The sequence below is a fragment of the Peromyscus californicus genome, unplaced genomic scaffold (assembly GCF_007827085.1).
Source record: "Peromyscus californicus insignis strain IS unplaced genomic scaffold, ASM782708v3 Scaffold_21__1_contigs__length_65335640, whole genome shotgun sequence".
NCBI classification, from domain to species: domain Eukaryota; kingdom Metazoa; phylum Chordata; class Mammalia; order Rodentia; family Cricetidae; genus Peromyscus; species Peromyscus californicus.
Window position 1 is genome coordinate 28,691,561 of NW_026294514.1, and position 20,065 is coordinate 28,711,625.

The window sequence follows — 20,065 nt, forward strand, 5'->3', positions numbered from 1 at the left end:
TTCGGCACGCACCTGGTGGTTCAGGCCTCACAGAGTGGGGCTCTAAGCCCCTTTGATGTTGTGAGTGCCGCATGCCCTCAATGCTCAGTGTCTCCCCAGAGACTGCCTTTGGAAACTTTTTACAAGGGGCATGGAACAAATTTTACCTCCGTCTGTCATAGGGCGGAGGGGCATCTAGGACCATGTGGAGGCATAGCACCAAATTGAGGGGAGCTGCCTGAGAGTGGGTTCTGATCTCAACATTGCTCTTTTTATAATTAAAATAATTTATTTATTATTTTGTGTGGTGTATGTGTATGTGGTATACATGCATGTGTGTGTGAACGTATACACATCACAAATGGAAAGACATTGGGAATCCTGCTCTATTGTTCACCTATTCCCTTAGGCTGAGTATCTCACTGAGCCTGGAACTTCCCAGGTTTGGCTAGGCTGGCTTGACCAAAAAGGCCAGAGAGCTTCCTGTTTCTACCACTGCCCCCCAACACTGGGTTTGCAGGTTTGCCTGTGGTCACACCTGACTCTTTATATAGATCTGATCTTGGTCCCCATCCTTGTGCAGCAAGTGCCCTTACCCACTGAGCCCTCCAGCCCTTATCTCAAAACATTTCTTTGAACAAGTTTCTTTATTCCTCTGAGACTCAGTTTTCTCATATGTGAAGTGGGAAGAAATGCAACTCAATGGGATTATTAAGATTAAGGCAAACAACACGTACTAAATGATTAACCTGGTATGTGGTTGTAATAAGTGCTTGATACAAACTAGCTGTTGGCGTCATGATTGTGATCTTCACCACCATACCCATCATTGCCATTGTCACCACGGCCATGGCATCTTCACCCACGGCCACTGTCATCTTCACCCATGGCCATGGCATCTTCACCCATGGCCACTGGCATCTTCACCCATGGCCAATTGGCATCATCAACAAGATCATTCATTTACTAAGTGTTTGGTGTGACAGGGTCTCATGGTGTTGTTCAGGATAGCCTTGAACTTCCGGAACCAAGCAATCCTCCTGCCTCAGCTTTCCGAATAGCGAAGACTCGAAGTCCATGCTATTGTGCTGAGCCCTCCACTGCCATCTGATGTCATTTCTTATTGTCCCTATCCATGCCGCCCTCGCCACCTGCACCATCTTGCCCTTATGGATGTCCTCATCAGTTATCTTATTGGGGGTTTCTGTTTCCCAAGAGAGGATGGAGTCTAGAACATGGAAGCGGCTTGTTCAAGTTCATGAGGGAACTGCTGTCCATCTTTTGGATGGCTTTCTCATGGACTCCCTGGAAAGGTCTTCCTTCTAGCTCTTCTCGTTTTCAAGAAAGACTTTGTCCACTTTAACCTTTACTATGGAGCTCCCCCCCACCTCACTGTAGACTGTAAATAGAAATGTATTTTGGAAAAGTGAAGAGCATTATATCAGTGGAAGAAATCACTTTTTATTGCAACGTGGAAGGTCGCCTTGTAGCTAATCACAAATAGTTTCCACTATGAGGGTTCCTTACAGTGCAGCCAACTGATGACTTTACCCCATCTGCCTTCCAGGCCCTCTACTGAACAGTGTCAAAGAAATCTTGCCGCCACAATAAAACCCACCCCGGCGTCCCCGCCCCTGCTGTCTGGAGGGAGGGGGTAAAATCACAGTGTGTCAAGCAGGCTGTAAACATACCAGCGGCTTTTCCCTCAACTTTCACAGGGCTTCTTTGGGATGACAGGCGGACAAAGGGCTGCAGGGTAAATTACCATGCAAATTGCCACAGCGTTTGAGCTGGAGACACCTTTGCCTGCGGCGGCTCAAAGAACTGGAGCTTCTGTGACTCCCACTTACGGGGCGAATTGAGGCGCGCTTTCTGTAGGTAGCTGGGCCACTGCACCACCTAAACAGCCTCCTGTGCTTGACTCTAGAGAGCTCTTGGGTACAAACGAGCAGCAGCGGGAGAGTATGGCAACCTAGACAGAATGGGCTTTGGTAGGTGTTCCTCCACTGACCTTTCAGCAGCCTTTCTGTCTAAAGCCCAGGCCATGAGGACAGCTGTGAACAGTTTTAGAGTATATGCTGTAAATATGTCTTAGAGATACGATGGCCATGTAGTGTTTTTCTTATTTTTCCTGTCTTCCTCTCTCACTCACTAGGTCAGGGAGGCTGCAGAAGGCCGCCGTGGGAGGTGTTCTTCACCTTTGAGGCTGGCTCACTTGGTATGCTGTTAGCCCGGTCTCTAAGCTTGTGACCAAGAGGCATGACTTTGGAGTCGCTGCTGGTGTCTCGACAGCTCTGTCTTTTGTTTTGGGGCTTGTCTCCACCCATGGCTACGTCTGCAATTATGGAGGCTCTGAAAGAGTTGCTGGCTACTGACTGTTGCTGGCCCAGGGCTCTCTCGGCCTCTCTTCTCTGGAGGAAGTGACTCCATAGAGGCACAGCCCTCTCCCAAGGGCACATAGAGGATCCTAGAAGTGTTTTGAGATGTTTTCTTGGATCTAAGAAGAAAGTAAATATGGGCTGGATGTTGTCAGACCTTCCACACTAGCTTAACATCCACTATGGTGGACTGACACTTCACATATAGAGGCCGTGTGTGTGTGTGTGTGTATGTGTGTGTGTATGTGTGTGTGTGTATGTGTGTGTGTATGTGTGCTAAAATGTACAATATCTGCTGAGCTCTAAACACATGCACATACAGACAATACTAATTGGACTCAGTAGTTATGTGTGTGTGTGTGTATATATATATATATAATTATAGGAGAAGTCATGAATTTGAGAGGTGGGTGGGAGGTGGGACACAGGAAGAATTGGAACAGGGAGAGGCAAGGGTGGGAATGATGTAAATATGGTGTGCTCATGTATGAAATTCTCAAAAATAAAAATATACAGCACTTCTGCATGCTATTTATTGCGGCCTTGTGCTTTAGGCATGTGTTTTCACCTCAATGCTGACCACAACGCTTTAACTCTATTTTTATCGAATCTGCCTGTTTATCATTTATCTGCTTTAATTTTTTAAAATAAATTGATTGATGTAATTAGTGATGCTAGAAAGTCTGAAATCTGCCTGGCATGCTTTGCTGGAGACTCATCGGGAAGAACCTGATGCTTCAGGCTGAGTTGGAAGATTACCTGTAAGTAGACTTCTTTCTTGGGGGATGTCTTTTTTTTTCTTAATATTTATTTTATTTTTAATTACATGTGGCTTTGTGCACATGAGTGCAGTACCCAAAGAGGTCAGAAGAGAACACTAGATCTCTGGGGTCCAGACGGTTGTGAGCCGCCATGTGGGTGCTGGGAACCAAACCCAGGTCCTCTAGAAGAGCAGCCAGTTCTCTAAACCACTGAGCCATCTCTCCAGCCCCTTGGGATATTAGTTCTTTATTCTTCAAGTCTTCAACTGATGGGGCAGAGGAGGTGGCCCAGTGTATAAAGCACTTACATTTGTACTGCACAAATGTGAAGAATGGAGATCAGCTCCCCAGAATCCAGGTAAATGACGAACAGGCGTGGCAGGAATCCTAGTGCTTGGGTGAGGGGAGAGTGGGCAGAGAGATGGGAGCCCAGAGCAAGATGGCTAGCTAGACTAGCTGATTCAGTGACCTCTGGGTTCAAGTGAGAAATCCTGCCTCAGTGTATAAGGTGGATTGTAATGGAAGACACCAATGAGGTCAACCTGGTCTCTACATGTATGTATGCACACATATGCACATACACATTTGAATATGAATCCACACGTTGCATGCAAACTACACACATACACACATGCAAAAAATCTTGAACTGATTAGATGGTGTTTATTGCATTTTGGAGGATAATCATCATCTTTCAAAGCCCACTGATTTAAGTGCTAATTGATTTAAAAATACTTTCTGTCTTAGGGTTTTTATTGCTGTGAAGAGACACCATGACCACGGCAACTCTTTTTTTTTTTTTTTTTTTTTTTTTTGGTTTTTTCGAGACAGGGTTTCTCTGTGTAGCTTTGCGCCTTTCCTGGAACTCACTTTGGAGACCAGGCTGGCCTCGAACTCACAGAGATCCGCCTGCCTCTGCCTCCCGAGTGCTGGGATTAAAGGCGTGCGCCACCACCACCCGGCGACCACGGCAACTCTTATAAGGAAAACATTTAATTGGGGGGCTCGCTTATACTTTCAGAGGTTCAGTCCATTATCATCATGGCTGGTGAGGAGCATGATGGCATGCAGGCAGACATAGTACTGGAGGAATGGCTGAGCTCCTACATCTTGTAGGCAACAGGAAGTCAACTGAGACACCGGGCAGTATCCTGAGCATAGGAAACCTCAAAGCCTGCCCCCACAGTAACACACTTCCTCCAATAAGGCCATACCCACTCCAACAAAGCCACACCTCCTAATAGTAGCCCTCCCTGTGAGATTATTATGGGGGCCAATTACATTCACATTGCTACATCTTCACAGTGATATTTTGATCTACTGTTTGGCCAAGTATCTAGGGGCCATGGCACAGCCAAATGGATACATAAGCTTAATCAGGCATCGTTTCCTCTGTCCAGGTGAAGGAAACAAGTCTCTGAGAGATGGATTGAATAAGAGCTTAAAGTATGTCCATACCTTATCCCAGGACTTGTATCTATGACCTTACACAACAAAAGGGATCTTGTAGCTGTGATTTACTTAAGGTCCTTGAGGTGACTCCAAATTATCCAAGTGGCCCCAGGGATGTAATCAAAAGTTCTTTTGATGAGGGCTGAAGGAAAGTTAGAGTCAGCGGGAGAGCCTAGCAAGGTGCCCTTTGAAGATAGGGAGGGGGCCTCTGGCTGAGGAGCTCAAGTGCCCCATAGAAGCTAGAAAAGGCTGAGAAATATGTTCTCTCTTGGGACCTGCAGCCTCACTCACACCTTGATTTCAGCCAAACTGACTTTGGACACTTTTACCTCTCGAACTTGAAGAGAATAAATTTGTGTGTTAAGCTGCCAAGTTCGTGGTAATTTGTTCTAGCGGCTCTAAGAAGCGGATAGGCTTGTCCAAGGCCACATAGTGGGTGAGTGCTAGAGATGGATGTGAAGTCAGCCCAGGCTGACTCGAGAGCCTCAAACATATCACATTCTTGTCATCATTCGTCCTGTTGATTGTTCCCAAACAATAGTTCTCGAGTCTCTCTCTCCTCTCACAGTCCTTGTCCACATCCCGACCACCCTGCCTCTAGGGAAGCATTAGTCATGCAGGAGCCAGGGACTGGGGATAGGAGGCAGGAGGTAATGAAAACAAGAGGCTTTATTTATCCAGGTCCTTCTCTGTGGCAGGCACTTCATAATCCTTGCATGCATCCTCCTGGCCTCCTTGTGAGGCGGGTTGTTTTACTATCCCTATTTCATAGTTAAGGAAATTGAGACCGAGAAAGTAAAGTTGCCCAAAGTCACACAACTGGTCAGGCAGCCTGATGCCAACTCTCTCTCTGCTCTCTTCACAACCCTTGCTTCATGACAATCCTCATCACAGCTCAGCGGCAGCATCAGGGGAGGAAGTTGTTGGTTGAGATCTGAGAAAGCTGAAGACCGAGGGCCCTGTGCTCTCACTTCCTGTCTGAGAAGCACGTGGACATGGGATGTTTACGTGGAGGGTCTGTGTAGCACCTGGGTGGCTCATAGAGTCCCCTGCTTGCCTTTCTTTCCTCTCTGCCTTCTTGGTCTTTCATTCCTTTTCTGTGAACCTTGGCTGCCTTTAGTTTCGTAAAGGTTAATCTTCACCGTCAAGTTGGCTGGGTTTAGAATACCCCGGAGACACACCTCTGTGTGTCTGTGAGAGTATTTCTAGAGAGGGTTGTCCAAGGGAAAGCTCACCTTGATGTGGGCAAGTGCTGGAGCCCCAGACAATAACGAGAGAAAAGGAGGAGGCCAGCTGGACACCGGGTGCTCGTCTGTCTCTGCTTCCGGACTGTGGATGAGATGGGACCAGCTGACATCCCTGCCGCCATGCTTTCTCCATCACAAGGGACTGCATTCTCAAACCCCGAGCCGAAACGAATCCTTAAGTACTGTTGTTTTTCCTTTTGTGGTCAGGTGTTTTGTCATAGCGCGAAGAGAAGTGATTCTCGTATCTGTGCAGTCTCGTCCCTCTCCACTTCCACTTTTCCCTTTCTGTGGTCATTGCTGCCCCCTCCTTCTCCTCTTCCATGCTGGCCACCCACAGAGAGTGGAGGTAACAGAGAAGGTGAGCAGGTGGGCAGTGCTCCCCACAGGGGACTGACCAGCCTCCCTCAGGCTATGGGGGATAACATATAGGATCCCAAAGGCATAGTCAGGCCAGGTGAGCTGGGCACTCAGGGGACAGAAGACCATTTTTGGGAGTGAGCGCCATTTGTGAACTACTGTGGGTGCGGAGCTGAGCCGATGACTTAACGAATCAGGTTATCAATGGCATTGGGCTAAAAATACCGTGTTTATTTCTGAAATCGCTTGTTTTGGCAGTTATAAATGTGCAGTCAGCTTGGAATGTGGTCTAGCATTCAGACATGTGAAGAATATTTCAGATGCGCACATTATTTTCTACGCAATCCCACAATGCAATTTCCAGAAGATTCTTCGCTATCCTGACTAATGGAGGGGAGATGGAGTGCCGATATAAACCAGTGGATAATCATCTCAGTGAAGGGTTACAGCCGGGGCTCTCAAGCCGAGAAGCTGGTTTTGGAGTATTTCTAGAAAAAAAAAATGTGCAAAGGAGTTTTCTTTGCTGCCAGAGACATCATTGCCCTCGGGAAGCAAGAGAGCTCCAGTGAGCTGCTGTGCGTTCCCACCCTTTGCTCCTTCCTCTCCCCGCTCCCACCCTGCTTTCTTCCTGCGTTCGGTTCTCTCTTCCCCTGCTTGTCCACTTCTCTCTCTCTCTCTCTCATTTCTCTCTCCTTTACCTCTTTCCCTTTTTAATCAGTCTGCCCTTCAGACATGAATCGAGCATTAACTGTGTGCCAGCAACTCGGTTGGCTTCTGTGAGCAAAGACAAACAAAACCAGCGGTGTCGGCTGCCAGCCGTTACCCTCTCGGCCCTACATGGAGTTTCCGATTCGTTGTGGTGATTAACAAGCACAGAAATAAGTAATTACAAGATGTGATTCATGCACTAAGGAATAACCAGAGCGATGGAGAGGGGCGGGCTGGGGCGTCATAGAGCAGACAGGATGGCTTCTTGAGAGGGTGGCATTTTAGCTGAGAATGGAAGGGTGAGAGAAGAGCTCAGCTGAGGATGGACTGAGGGTTCCCACTGGAGGACCAGTCTCGTGTGCACACTTGGGAAGGGCTGGGGAGGAGACCGGTGGTCTGACTGGTTTGAGGAAATGGCTTGATCCATTCGTGGTGTATGCGCATGCCTGTGGAGGACAGAGGTCCGTCGGTATTAGGTATCTACCGCTCTCCATTTTTTTTTTTCTGTGACAGGGTCACTCACTGAACCTGGAGCTCACCAGTTGGCTCCGCTCTCCGGCCAATGAGCGTCCAGTGACCTCCTATCCCTACCTTCTAGTGCTGGAGTCGCAGATGCAGGCTTTTACCTGGGTTCGTTGGGTCTGAACTCGCGGCCCCATGCTTCCGTGCTTTACCCACGACCCCAGCCCCACTGGCACATTTTTGTTTATGGCGTGGCAGGTGTGAGCTGGCTGGGGCTGTGTGTTGCATTCCTAAGAGCCGTCCCTGATTCCTTCCCTCCCCCTTCCTTCTGTCCTTCCCTTCTTCTCACTTTGTTGGGAGGCTCTTTCCCTTGGTGAACACGCCGCTCACTTCAGCGCCATCTACCCCACCACGTGGATTCCTGTATCTTCCTCCATTGTTTTATCTCTGAACACCCATAGCTGTGGTACCCCAATGATAGGCCAGTGGGAAAGCAGATTCTGATTACTCCCCTGCACCTCACCATATCACCTCCGTGCTCATCACCAGCAGCCTCATGGCATCGTGGGCAGTGCCATGTTGGTTCTGCCTTGCTGCCGTGATGTTCTGGCCCCAGGCCTATCATCGGCCAACAGCGTTGATCATCAGCTCTGGGCTCTCCTGTACTGTGCCTTCTCATCTCATTCTCTCCCTCTCCTTTCTTGAGGAAACCGTGCACACCTGTTCTTGTCTTTCCTCTCCCTACCCATTGCCACCACTGCATCCCTGGGAGGATTGGGTTCTCTGTGGCAGGCCATGACTGGGGCACGGTGGACTTTGGAGTCAGCTCTGGATCTGAGATCCACTCCATCCCTGGTTATCTTAACCTTTGGTCTGCAATGGCTGGTCATGATTATGGAGGATTGAAAAAAAAAATGAACACAGATGTGCTTGACATTTAGGAGGTACTTAGCAAGGAGGCGATTTTTCCATCCCTGGGGATGTTGGTGACCCGTAAACAAGAACTGAGCCCGCACAACGAGACCTGTGCCCAGGCTCAGTTGGCGCCTGCCCTCAGCACCTACGCTGCTGTGGAATCTGGAGACTCTATGCTACCCTACCCTAAAAAGATTTGAAAACCTTTGGTTAATGATGCTTCGTATTTTTTAAATGACACAAGCAGCCATGACTATCTTCTTGTAAAACCACCAAGAGCAAACAAAGGGAAATTTCCCTTCAGCAATTACCTCTTTCCCCTTTCCAGTTCCAGTTTCTCCTTCAGTGGTAACTGCTTTAGTTTAGACTTGAGCATGGCCTTCTGAACTTAGAAACATATAATTGTGTACTGGCACTTGTTTTGAAAGACTCCCCCCTCCTGTCATAGTCTAAACATATTGCAACTTACGATTTTGTGTAACATGTTCCTTCCTTGACAGTACATGTGGAACTATCTAGTTCTGTTTAGGAGCTGATTATTTTGAACACATTTTTTTTTTTTTCTTTTTCTCAGCCTGGATCTCACTGTAGCCCAAGCTGACCTTGAACTTACTATGTTGTAGCCTAGGACGTCTTTGATCCTCCTGTTTCAACCTTCTGAGTCCTGGTATTACAGGCATGCACCACCACACCCGGCTCCCATTTTTAATCTTTTAATTATGGAAAAGTTGAGAACACATGCAAAAGCAGACAAGGATAATATAATGAATCCTTTGTGCTAACTGCTCACCTCCAATAACCATTATCTCCTCCAATCTGGAACATCTGACCCTACTTACATCATCCCCCTGTATTACTTTTAAAGTAGACCTCAGGCACATCATTACACCCATCAACATTTCATTCTGTAAATCTGAAGGTTAATGGCTACTAAAAACATGAACACAATACCATTGTCACACTTAAAAATAAACAATCCCTTAATGTCAGTCTTTGTTTAGTTTAAAAATTATTTAATAGGTTCTTGTTAGGGACTTAACATTGCAATTGGTTAATGCTCCCAGTCTTTTCAGTTAACCCCCTCCCTCCCTCTCTCCTTCCTTCCTTCCTCCCCTCCCTCTGTCCTCCCCTCCCTCCCTCCCTCCTTCCCTTGCAATTTATTTGGAAAGAAGAGTGCTCTCTCGGCATAGGATTTCCCGGTGGTGGGAATGCCACTCAGGATTTATTTTTTGCCATTGTCTTGTTGATAGGCTTTTAGGTCGTTTTCTAATTCTTTTTCTTTTTTTTTTTTTTTAAGATTTATTTATTTATTTATTATGTATACAGTGTTCTGCCTGCATGTATGCCTGCAGGCCAGAAGGCGGCACCAGATCTCATTACGGATGGTTGTGAGCCACCACATGGTTGCTGGGAATTGAACTCAGGACCTCTGGAAGAACAGACAGTGCTCTTAACCACTGAGCCATCTCTCCAGCCCCGTTTTCTGATTCTTACTGCCACCATGTGCTGGAGAGAATGTGTCAGGAACATCTTTCCGCACACAGGCCAGCATTTTCCTCAGGCAGCTCCTAGGAAGTGGATGCGCAAAGTTAGAAGTTGTCCCGATTGTTTTCGGTTGAACTGTATATAATGGTTATATACCAAAGATGGTTCAACTCAATGCATTTTAAACTGGGAGTTTCCAGTTGCATGAATCTATCCACTTCCCAACAGTTTCTAAAGGTACCCATTTCCCTACCTCTGTTTCCACAGTTCGAATGAGTAGTATTTCAAATGTTCTGCAAAGCTATGTCTGTCCCGGAGTCTCAAGAGCTCTGTAGCATTTACAGCTTGAGGGCGCTGTTCCCCACAGGAGCCAGATCCCTTGGGTATGATTACATAAAAGGAGCAGTATTTCCTCCGTTGTACCAGGGAGAATGAGTGCTCCCTCAGGTGGGTGAGCTTCAAGCTGAGCAAGGATTCTCATGCAGATTCTTCCCTGGAGTGAGCACTAACCCCAGGGCAGGCTTATACCTGGTTCAACAGGTAGCCATTCAGCTGAAGCCAGATGTGTGGTAGACAGACCTCTCTTCATCTGTCTTGGCCAGGAAAGAAAGATGATGGGAGCCGAATGCTTGGAAAGATGCTTGAAAGTTGCAGTGATGAATTCCTGTTCTATACTCTGGTTTTGTTCACTCAGGGTCTGCCTTCCTACCAAAAGTCTGTGGGACTAACCCATGAGAAGTGGAGGCAGAAAGATTAGGAGTTCAAGGTCATTTTTGACTACATAATGAGTTTAAGGCCAGTCTGGGTTACATGAGACCTTGTTTCCCTAAACTCAACCAAAAAGATACACACACACACACACACACACACACACACACACACACACACCCCATCACCAAGGAGGGAAAATAGTCTCCTACAGAAACTTTACCTAGCATCTACCCACAGACAAGAGCAGATGGTGAAAACCCCAAGGGTTCGTAGTCCTGGGATACCTCTATGGACCAGAGAACTGGATATTGCATTAGAAGGGAAAGAGACATGGTCTCTCTTCACTGTGTTCTGTGTTGCTTTTTCTCCTCTCAAAAGCTGGTGCTGTGACACCACAAATCCCTCTTGGGCATCAGAGAGAAGTTGAGGTGGGCATCCAGCTTCTCCAGCATCCCGAGTGCCTCCCAGGAGATCCTCTCCTGTGTCACTGCCCAGGGAATGCAAAGGTCCATGACACGGCTGAACTACTTGGGATCAACTGGGGAACAAAACAAAACAAAACAAAACAAAACAAACAAACAAACAAAGAAAAAAAAAAACAGAGACAGAGCCCACAGTGACCAGCACACAGATCATGGTGGTTCCGTGTATTAGCAATGGTACTCAGAAATGCTGGGACAGTCTACTTGGCTTGAATCCCTATGTGATGGTCTTGAGGCTAAGACTTAGATACGACCCTGAGGCCCTATCCAGAAATAGACATCTGTCACCTTGAATTTCAGCAAAGGTCATGGGTGTGTTATACCATACCTGGGAGTTTAAACAGCGCTCAGCTCAGCTTCCTGACCCTACTCTAAGACCCCACCTAGGACGGGAGTCAAAGCTATGGGGTGAGTCAGCCTGAGCGTCCATCAGTGGGTGGATGGGTAAAGGGAACATGACGTATGTACAGAGTGGAAAACTGCTCTGCCTTCACAATGAAAGAACCGTCGTCTGCATCAACATGGGCCATGAGTGAAAGAAACCAGACCCACAAAGACAAACACCACATGTTCTCACTTGTGTGCGGAATCTGAAACAGTTGAACTCGGCGGAGCCGGCAGTAGAGGGTGGGGTGCACAGGGCTCGTGGTCAGAGGCTAGGAAGACTCAGCCGGACAGGAGGGAGAGGTTTTATTTTGAGATGGCTTGCACAATTTGATAGATCACTGTGCATTTCAGAAGTGCTAGGTGAGTAAATTTCAAATGTTCTCACCACAAACCGGGATAAGTATTTGAAGTGGTGGATATGTTAATTATCTCATTTTAATTATCCCATATTGTATTCATGTACTGTGACACCATATATATATGTGTATATATAACTGTAATTTGTCATTTTATAATAAAAATAAAAATTGTATACAAAAAAGGAGATAGAAACACTTGGGGAGCTGAGGCAGGAGGACTGTAAGTTTAGGGTTGATTTGGATGACATTATAAGATCCTATCTCAAAAGCATACATGCGCGCGCAGCGCGCGCGCGCGCGCACACACACACACACACACACACACGCACGCAGAATGGGGGTCTGGGCAGGGTAAAGACTTTGGCAGTTGGACTCATGCTTGTGAGGATAGAACACCATGTGGAGAGGTGGAAGACGTGCTGGGCGAGAGACCAGAAGCCTGACAGACACCTGATTTGCTTCACTCAAACAACACAACAAGGGCCAATCACGTGATTCCATGCTATAGTTGTCCCACCTGGACAATGAGAACATGTGTCCTGTCATGTCCTTTCCCCATCTCACAGTGTTGTCAAAGTGGGGACCTGTCCCCAAAGGCGTTTTGAAAGCCCTTGTGTGCTGTGCACAAGTGAGGCTTAGCATTCAAACCCACAGACTCTGCAGGCTGGAGCAATGCCCCCTTCCTGGTAATTATTCAGTAATTATTCACATAAGAAGGATTTCATTGTTATGCTTCATGTATTTGTCTCAGTTGATGGCCTTTTAATAGTGGCATTGAGTTTGTGTACAGAAAGGTTATTCATTTTAAGATTTCTGGGCCTTAATTGTTATTTGTTTTGCTTGGTTTCAGCGTGCTATAAATTAGCGATATCGACAGAACATATTTGTCTTGGCACTGTGGCACATTGTCTGTGGTGAGCACTGTTTGGCCTGGCACTGGCCTGGATTTCCCCATCTGTTTCTGATGTTTACATTGTTAAAGATCCGACAGACACACAGGACATGGCCACATGCAGAGAGGGAACTTTTTTCCACTCCAGTGCATCAAACAAGGTCTGAGCCTGTAATAAGCACAGCCCTAAATTACACTTGAGCTAGCTAGCGGCCAGGCCCAGCCCCAGCCGGGAGATTGATTGCTCAGCCCTGGGGATATTCACTCCCGGGACTGCTTCTGGCTATCCTGGCAGCTCACTCTCCACAAACTCCTTTTTGCCTTGTATTTGCAAAGGGGGAGCCGCATGGACAGCATGCAGAGAGGCTTTCCCGACAGCTGAGGACAGGGACAAGATGTGACATGAGTCCCCATGGAGTACTGGGGCCATGTCCTTGGGGCCAGGGACCTGTGAGGGACAGTGTTCTCGGTTATCTCTGCTTCTGCCCCAGCTTTCTGTCGTGACTTGGGAAAAGATGGATCTGTAGATGGCTTGGTCCTAACTCCTAAGCGACTCTGCCATGTAGTCACCCAAGTCTGCTAAAGTGAGTGTCCACATCACCTTGTGAGAAGGAGATTGGAGTTTACATCATAGTGCCTGAGGCCATAGGGGCAGGAGGAAGGTGGAGGGCTGACATGGGCCTGAAAGGGCATTTGGAGCCTTGGCAAGTTCAGGCCAGTAAGAGTGTCTCAAGAGCAAGGTGTGCATGGTACCTGAGCTGTAATCCGGTTTCCACTTGCACATGCGCACAAGCACTCTCCCGGCCATGCACCCTCCTTCCCCAACACACCTTTTTCCCCACACATGCGATCCCCAGTGCGCCTCTCAACACCCCCCCCCCCCCCGCCCCCCACATACATTTCCCACTCTGCATGGTGCCATGTTTGGAGTGCTAGCTTCCTGTCTGGGCAACACGATGGCCAGTTCTGTGGAAAGACTGAATGGTACAGGTTTGTTCAAGTATCTGCTTTGCCCACAGAAGAATGTTTCAACCCTATTCCAGGCCAGAGTACTTCCTCTTAAACCACCCCTCCCCTCCAGCCAGTCCTCCGTGTTACAGTTAGGATGAACTTCCTAAGAACATTGGCGGAAGGCCGAGACACATGAGATATTCACTGGGGTCTTGTTCTTGCTGGGGTTTTTTTTCTCAAACCCTGACCCCATGCGCATCTTTGAAGGTCGCAGGCAGATTCTGCTCACTCCCAGAGGGGCTGATGTTTCCTGGAAAGAAGGTGAGAGTTGGCTGAAACCAGGCAAGCTGAAGGTGCATGGAGGGGGCAGGGAGGGGGGGAAGGGAATGGGTTCTAGCTTGCTCACAGTCCTTTAGGAAACAGTTACCTTCAACTGCCCATGTAAAACGCAGCTTAGACGTGGCTGCAGGAACTCCTTCTGAATCCCCTTTCCTGGAGGTTATCAGTCCTTCCGTGACTACAGATCACAGTTGTCCACTGGGGACCAGCTTCCTGGTAACATGCTTCCTCTTCCAGGGTTACTGTCTTACTGCTCTTTGGTCCATAGTCTCTGGAGGCATGCAGGGCATACAGGCTGTTGGCTTTGTTTGTCGAGTTACTGCTGCCCCCTGTGGGCATCTTTTCTTTGGGGTGGTCGTCTCTGGACTGGCCCTGGTGCTGGGCTGCTCTGTGTTTGGCTGAGATTCCTTCCCTCACCCGCCCACTGAGGAAGCGATGCTGACGATCTTCATTCACAATGTGAGCACCCCAGGAAAGGAGAACGCAGGACTTGGACTGACTAAAGATGGCAGCCCCTCTGTGCCGTTCTCCCCACCCTTCCCAGTAGCTATGGCTATTATAGTCAGGGTGGCATGGTCAGGAAAAAGTACACGCAAACCTTGACTTCCAGAACCTTCTCTTTTAAGCTAGGTACCCTCTAGAAATGTCGACCTGAGCATGTACCACCACCATCCATCCAGTTTGGTGAGATATAAGCCTAGGACCATTCATTGACACCTTGTGTGTCCTTATCACAGTCCCCTTCTGATTCAGACCTGGCCCAGAAAGGTTTTGAACACGTAGCTCTTAAGTTCAATGCAATCGCTGGCTCCAGCTGATGTCCCAGGCTGCCAGCATGGCCAGTTCTGCTTCCCGTAGAACAAGGTCTGTGCAAATCAAAGCTCTTCATCAGATCAGCAGCACCTGCTTCAGAGACCATCGGAGGCAGGTTTGGGGACTTCTGACACCCCCTCATAGAAGGAGAGGGTGGAGTCACTGAACCTTCACCTACCATTCCAGGCACTCCTTCTGGTCACGTGCATGCCATTCTACCCTGATTGCCCATGGCAGGGGGCAGGGGGTGGGGTGGGGGTGGGGGGGGGACCGAGAGGGGCTGGGGTACACAGGCTGGGGAAGGTTAGCTGAGCAGGAGTGCCATCTCTGCAGCTACGGCGTCATCTGTACTGAGTGAACACTGTCTGGTTCAGCTGCCTTGGCATCACCATGAATCTGCCAGGATTCCTTCACCCATGCTCTGTGAGTAAGCGCAATGGACTTACTGGTTTCCCAAGGTGAACTCCATCTGAGTGGTACTATGGTTTGTTGTTGGGAACTTAGGAGGGGTAGACATTGTTTACATCTTCCCAGGGAGGGAATTCTCTCACAACATGCCTTCTCTCCTTGCCCAGTGCTCCACTCATTCTTTCTTCTCTCTTCCGTGAGGACTCCCTATTGAAGCTACAGTTAACTTGAAATTCAAGTCTGTGTGATTCCCCGCCCCCCCCCCCCCTTAAAACCTTTTGATGGTTTCCTGTTCTTAGGAATAAGATAAATGTCCAGGTGGGACCTATAACTGCCCCCCCCCCCTCTTCAACCTCTTTTAAAAAAATGATTTATGCCGGGCGGTGGTGGCGCACGCCTTTAATCCCAGCACTCGGGAGGCAGAGCCAGGCGGATCTCTGTGAGTTCGAGGCCAGCCTGGACTACCAAGTGAGTTCCAGGAAAGGCGCAAAGCTACACAGAGAAACCCTGTCTCGAAAAACCAAAAAAAAAAAAAAAAATGATTTATTTATTTTTATTTTATGTACATTGGTGTTCTGCCTGCATGAATGTCTGTGTGAGGGTGTCAGATACCCTGGAACTGGAATTATAGACAGTTGTGAACTGTCATGTGGGTGCTGGGAATTGAACCCAGGTCCTTTGGAAGAGCAGCTGGTACTCTTAACCATAGAGCCATCTCTCTAGCCCCAAATACACACACACACACACACACACACACACACACACACACACACACACACACACACACACACACACATTTGGTTTTGTAGACCAGGCTAGCCTCGAACTACTCACAGAGATCCACTTGCCTTTGCCTCCCGAGTGCTGGGATTAAAGGCGTGCGCCACCACTGCCCGGCTCTTCAACCTCTTCTTACACTGGATCTCTCCTTCACTGTGCTTTGCCAGTCACTCTGGCTGTCTGGTCCTTTCACTACACACTGCTGCCACAGGGCGTGTGCCCATGGTTACCCAGACAGTTGCAATTTTACAGTGGCAAGGGCAACTTAATTAACATCTGTTCCTTTAATAATGCTAGACTGAGGAAGTTGTGAATTTCTGCTCACCATTGTGCCCATGTCCCTTGTATGTTGCTTGGCTCTCAAATACTTGTTGAGTAGATGAATAAAGGCATGGAGGGCAGGTATAGATGCAGCTTGGCCACCATTTGAATGTCCACTTCAATGGACTTTATCTGCTTTTTGATACTGCCTGGGATTTACCACCATTTAGTAAGTCCTTTTACTTGGGCAACTCTGTCCTCTGCATTTTCTTAATTGAAATGTTAACTGTCTAAAGGGAATCAAGATTTGCTCCATTGTAAAAGGATCCATATGTCCTTTCGAATTAGTTCTGATAGCTTGATGAATGGTTAACAAACGATCATCAATTTTAATTCCTATGTCTGACATCTGTTCCTGATCTTTGTCCTTTCAAGAGTAATTAAAATGATTGTAAATAGGCAGCCCGTGGCTGGGAGTCACAGGGGTGACTTGCTGTGCTGAAGCCATTCCGCAGCCAGTGGCTGTCATTCTTGGGGGCAGGATCCAGTTTGGCCAGGTACTCCATCAGCATTGGGGGCAAAGCAGTCCCGTGTGAGGAGCAGAAGTTGGGTTGGTCTGTGCGGCGGCGAGTGCCCTTCCAAGAGACGATGGCTCCTGTACGGACTTTGCTCTGCGCATGCGAACCATCTTTCCAAAGGGAAGTTCTACAGAGTTGGGGGCCATGTTTGTATAAGACATCCACTCCAAAGATGGCGGGATTTCCGGGAGCTAGAGCCTTCCTCTTCACTCGTCCTTCTAAGAGTCTAAGCGCTTCCTGTAAGAAGCAAAACGTTCTCATAACTGGTGAAAAGCCGAAGATTTATACGATCTGAAGAAAAACCAGCTGCTGCTGCTCACCATTGGAAGGGCTATACACGAACATGTCTTTGGAAGAGAAGATCTTTGGATTCCTACTACGGTGTGGATGACTGGTCGAGCTCATTTTCCAAGGGGAAGCTTTAGCACGGTGGAGGAACTGGATGCCCAGAGTAAGGAAAAGGACATAGGAGGGGTGGTGTCACCATACTCTGCTGCCCGAATGCTTAGATTTCACAGGGCCTGTTACAGTAACAAGAGGCCCACCAGCCAGGGATGTCTCTGGACTCAGTTCTAGGATGAGTCATGGCAAGCCCATGCAGGGCGGCTGTGACAACGGCTACAGGAATCCCCTGGTCTGAGATCACAGCAAAAAGCCACCCCCTCTTTCCACCTCTGGGACCTTTTTGCAAGGGCTGGGGGAGGGGCAGGCCTTATGGTAGATGAAATAACACTTTTACCACTCGGAGGGGAAACTAATGCAAGTGAAGTGTTTTCCATATACCTGCGTCTGAATTGTTACAGGGACGTTTCACTGTAATAGGACCCGTGATCTCAGAAACCAGGTTTTTGTCCCGAGGCTAGTGTGCTTTTACAGCCACATCAAATCAGCGGAACATATGAACCGATGACGACTCTGGTTCTCAGATCTGTCGTGTTTGTGAAACCAATTTCTGCTCTTGGCACCGGTTCGGCTGTGAGGTTGTATCGGGAGAAAACAAAGGGCCCTGTCCATTCTCCCTCAGCCGTTCTTTTCTTCCTTCCTTCCTTTCCTCCCCGCTCAGCCTTCCTCTGACTCTTCCCACCTACAAAGGAAGGGTTTGAGAGGCCTAGAGACATGGCTTAGCAGTTAAGAGCGCTTGCTGCTCTTGCAGAAGACCTGAGCTTGGTTCCCATCACCCATACCAGGCAGCTCCAGCTTTAGGGGCATCTGATGCCCACTTCTGGTCTCCCAGGGCACAATTGTGCATCTACATGCAGAAATACACACAAATAAAGATAAAATAAATATTTTTAAAAAAAACCAAATAATTTTAGAGTTTTCTGGGGATCTGTTTTCGTCTTTGAGCACAGGAGAGTGAGCATTGTGATAACAGTCCTGGGAACAGGGGCCATGGAACCTTCATCTCCCCTCCCTCTGCCATTCATTCTCTCCATGCTTAAGAAGGGTGATGTGGTGGTGAGGTGGGTACAATGGTTCCCTGATCAAGAGGGTGTTATGATGAGATGCCTAAGGTTGCTGTGGACGGTGCAATTTGACTGCTAAGAAGTCAAAAGCATCTTTCTTTCTTTCTCTTTTTGAGACAAGGTCTCACTATGTAGCCCAGGCTCACCTGCAACTTGCTATGTAGACCAGGTTGGCCTGCAACTTGCTGTGTAGACCAGGGAGAGGCCTTCAGAGTGCTGGGATTAAAGGTGTGCACCACCCTGCCAGACTTCTTCTGTAGTCTTCCTTAATTCTTTTCTTTCTTTTCTTTCTTTCTTTCTTTCTTTCTTTCTTTCTTTCTTTCTTTCTTTCTTTCTTTCTTTCTTTCTTTCTTTCTTTCTTTCTTTTGTTGTTGTTGTTGATAGCGTCTGTGTAGCTCAGGCTGGCCTGGAACTCACTCACCTCCTGCCTCAGCCTCTTGAGTGCTAGCATTGTAGGTGTGTGCCACCACACTCAGCCATAACTTCCCTGTATTGCATGCAGAAAATGTCTAACCATCCTGGATATAAACTGGCTGTTCCTCAGCTAGCAATTCACTTGTTAGCATTCTTCCAAGGGGTGGCTTCCTCCATCAATGACCTTGCAAATCTTTAATCCAAATATTTAGAGCGTTAGCCTTGGGCATCTCTAGACACGTTGTGCTGTATTTGATGGAAAGAGGTAATTATTTCTGGCCTTTGGATCAATCTAGCTTGAATTTGAATTCCTTCAGTGCCAACACCCTTTAGTAGACAAGGCACATCTTTTATAGTAGTTGGGAGGAAATTAAATCTATGTGGGAAGTTGGATGGCCAGGTGGGCAAATAACTCTTTTTTCTTTACAAAAATGCATTAGAGTATATTTAGCTGTGTGTTCTAGAAAAAGACAAATAATTTCTCTAAGGAAGGTCAGGTGGGAGGGAAATGACACCCTGGAGCCATCCACTGTTGCTATTTTTCCAAATAATTTCTTGTGCAATATCTGCACAGAAAAAAGACACTCATATTATTCTTGCTTTATTCTCATTAGCTGTCTGTTTCCACTTTGTAATATTCTGTGGTGATGTCTGTGATAGTCTATACAAAAATCTACATACTATTTTCTTACAGGGCCACATAGATTCTAATTGATGGATGCATATTAATTGATCTGAGTTGCTGCTACATACTCAAGTTGTTTTCAGATTTCACTGTTATAAATGACTCTGGAACAAACATGGTTTTATACTTTTTAAAACTCTGTCCAGTTATGCTTTATAGAGTGAATCTGAGAACTTCTGGATCAAAAGTATCCACCTGGTATATGTGGATATACGCCTGTTGCAAAAACTCCAACAAAATGTCCTTCCAAACTCAGCCCACCTTGTTGTTAGAGTGGAGGTGGCACTTACAAGATTTTGTGATGTTGTGGCTTCACTGGAGCTGAGTGAGACACAGAAAGGTGACAGTCCATTCAACAGCAGCAAACGTTGAGTGCTGGGCATCTGCTGCCTAGTGCTTATGTCAATTTGATACAAGTTACATTCATCTGGGAAGAAGGAACCTTAATTGAGAAAATGCCCCCATTGGATTGTCCTGTGGGCATGTCTGTGGGGCATTTTCTTGATTGATGATTGATGTGGGAGGGCGCAGCTCACTGTGGGTGGCCACCCTGGGTGTGGCCTAAGGTATATGAGAAAGTGGGCCGAGCGGCCAGTCAGCAGCATCCCTCCATGGCCTCTGCATCAGTTCCGGCCTTCAGGTTACTGCTTTGAGTTCCTATCTGGGATCTTCCCTGATGATGGACTACCCAAACAATAAAATGAGATAAATTCTTTCTTCTCCACATTGATTTTGGTCATGGTCAGTAACAGAAACCCTAAGACAGCATTGTTCACAGATTCTTCGGTGTTAGTC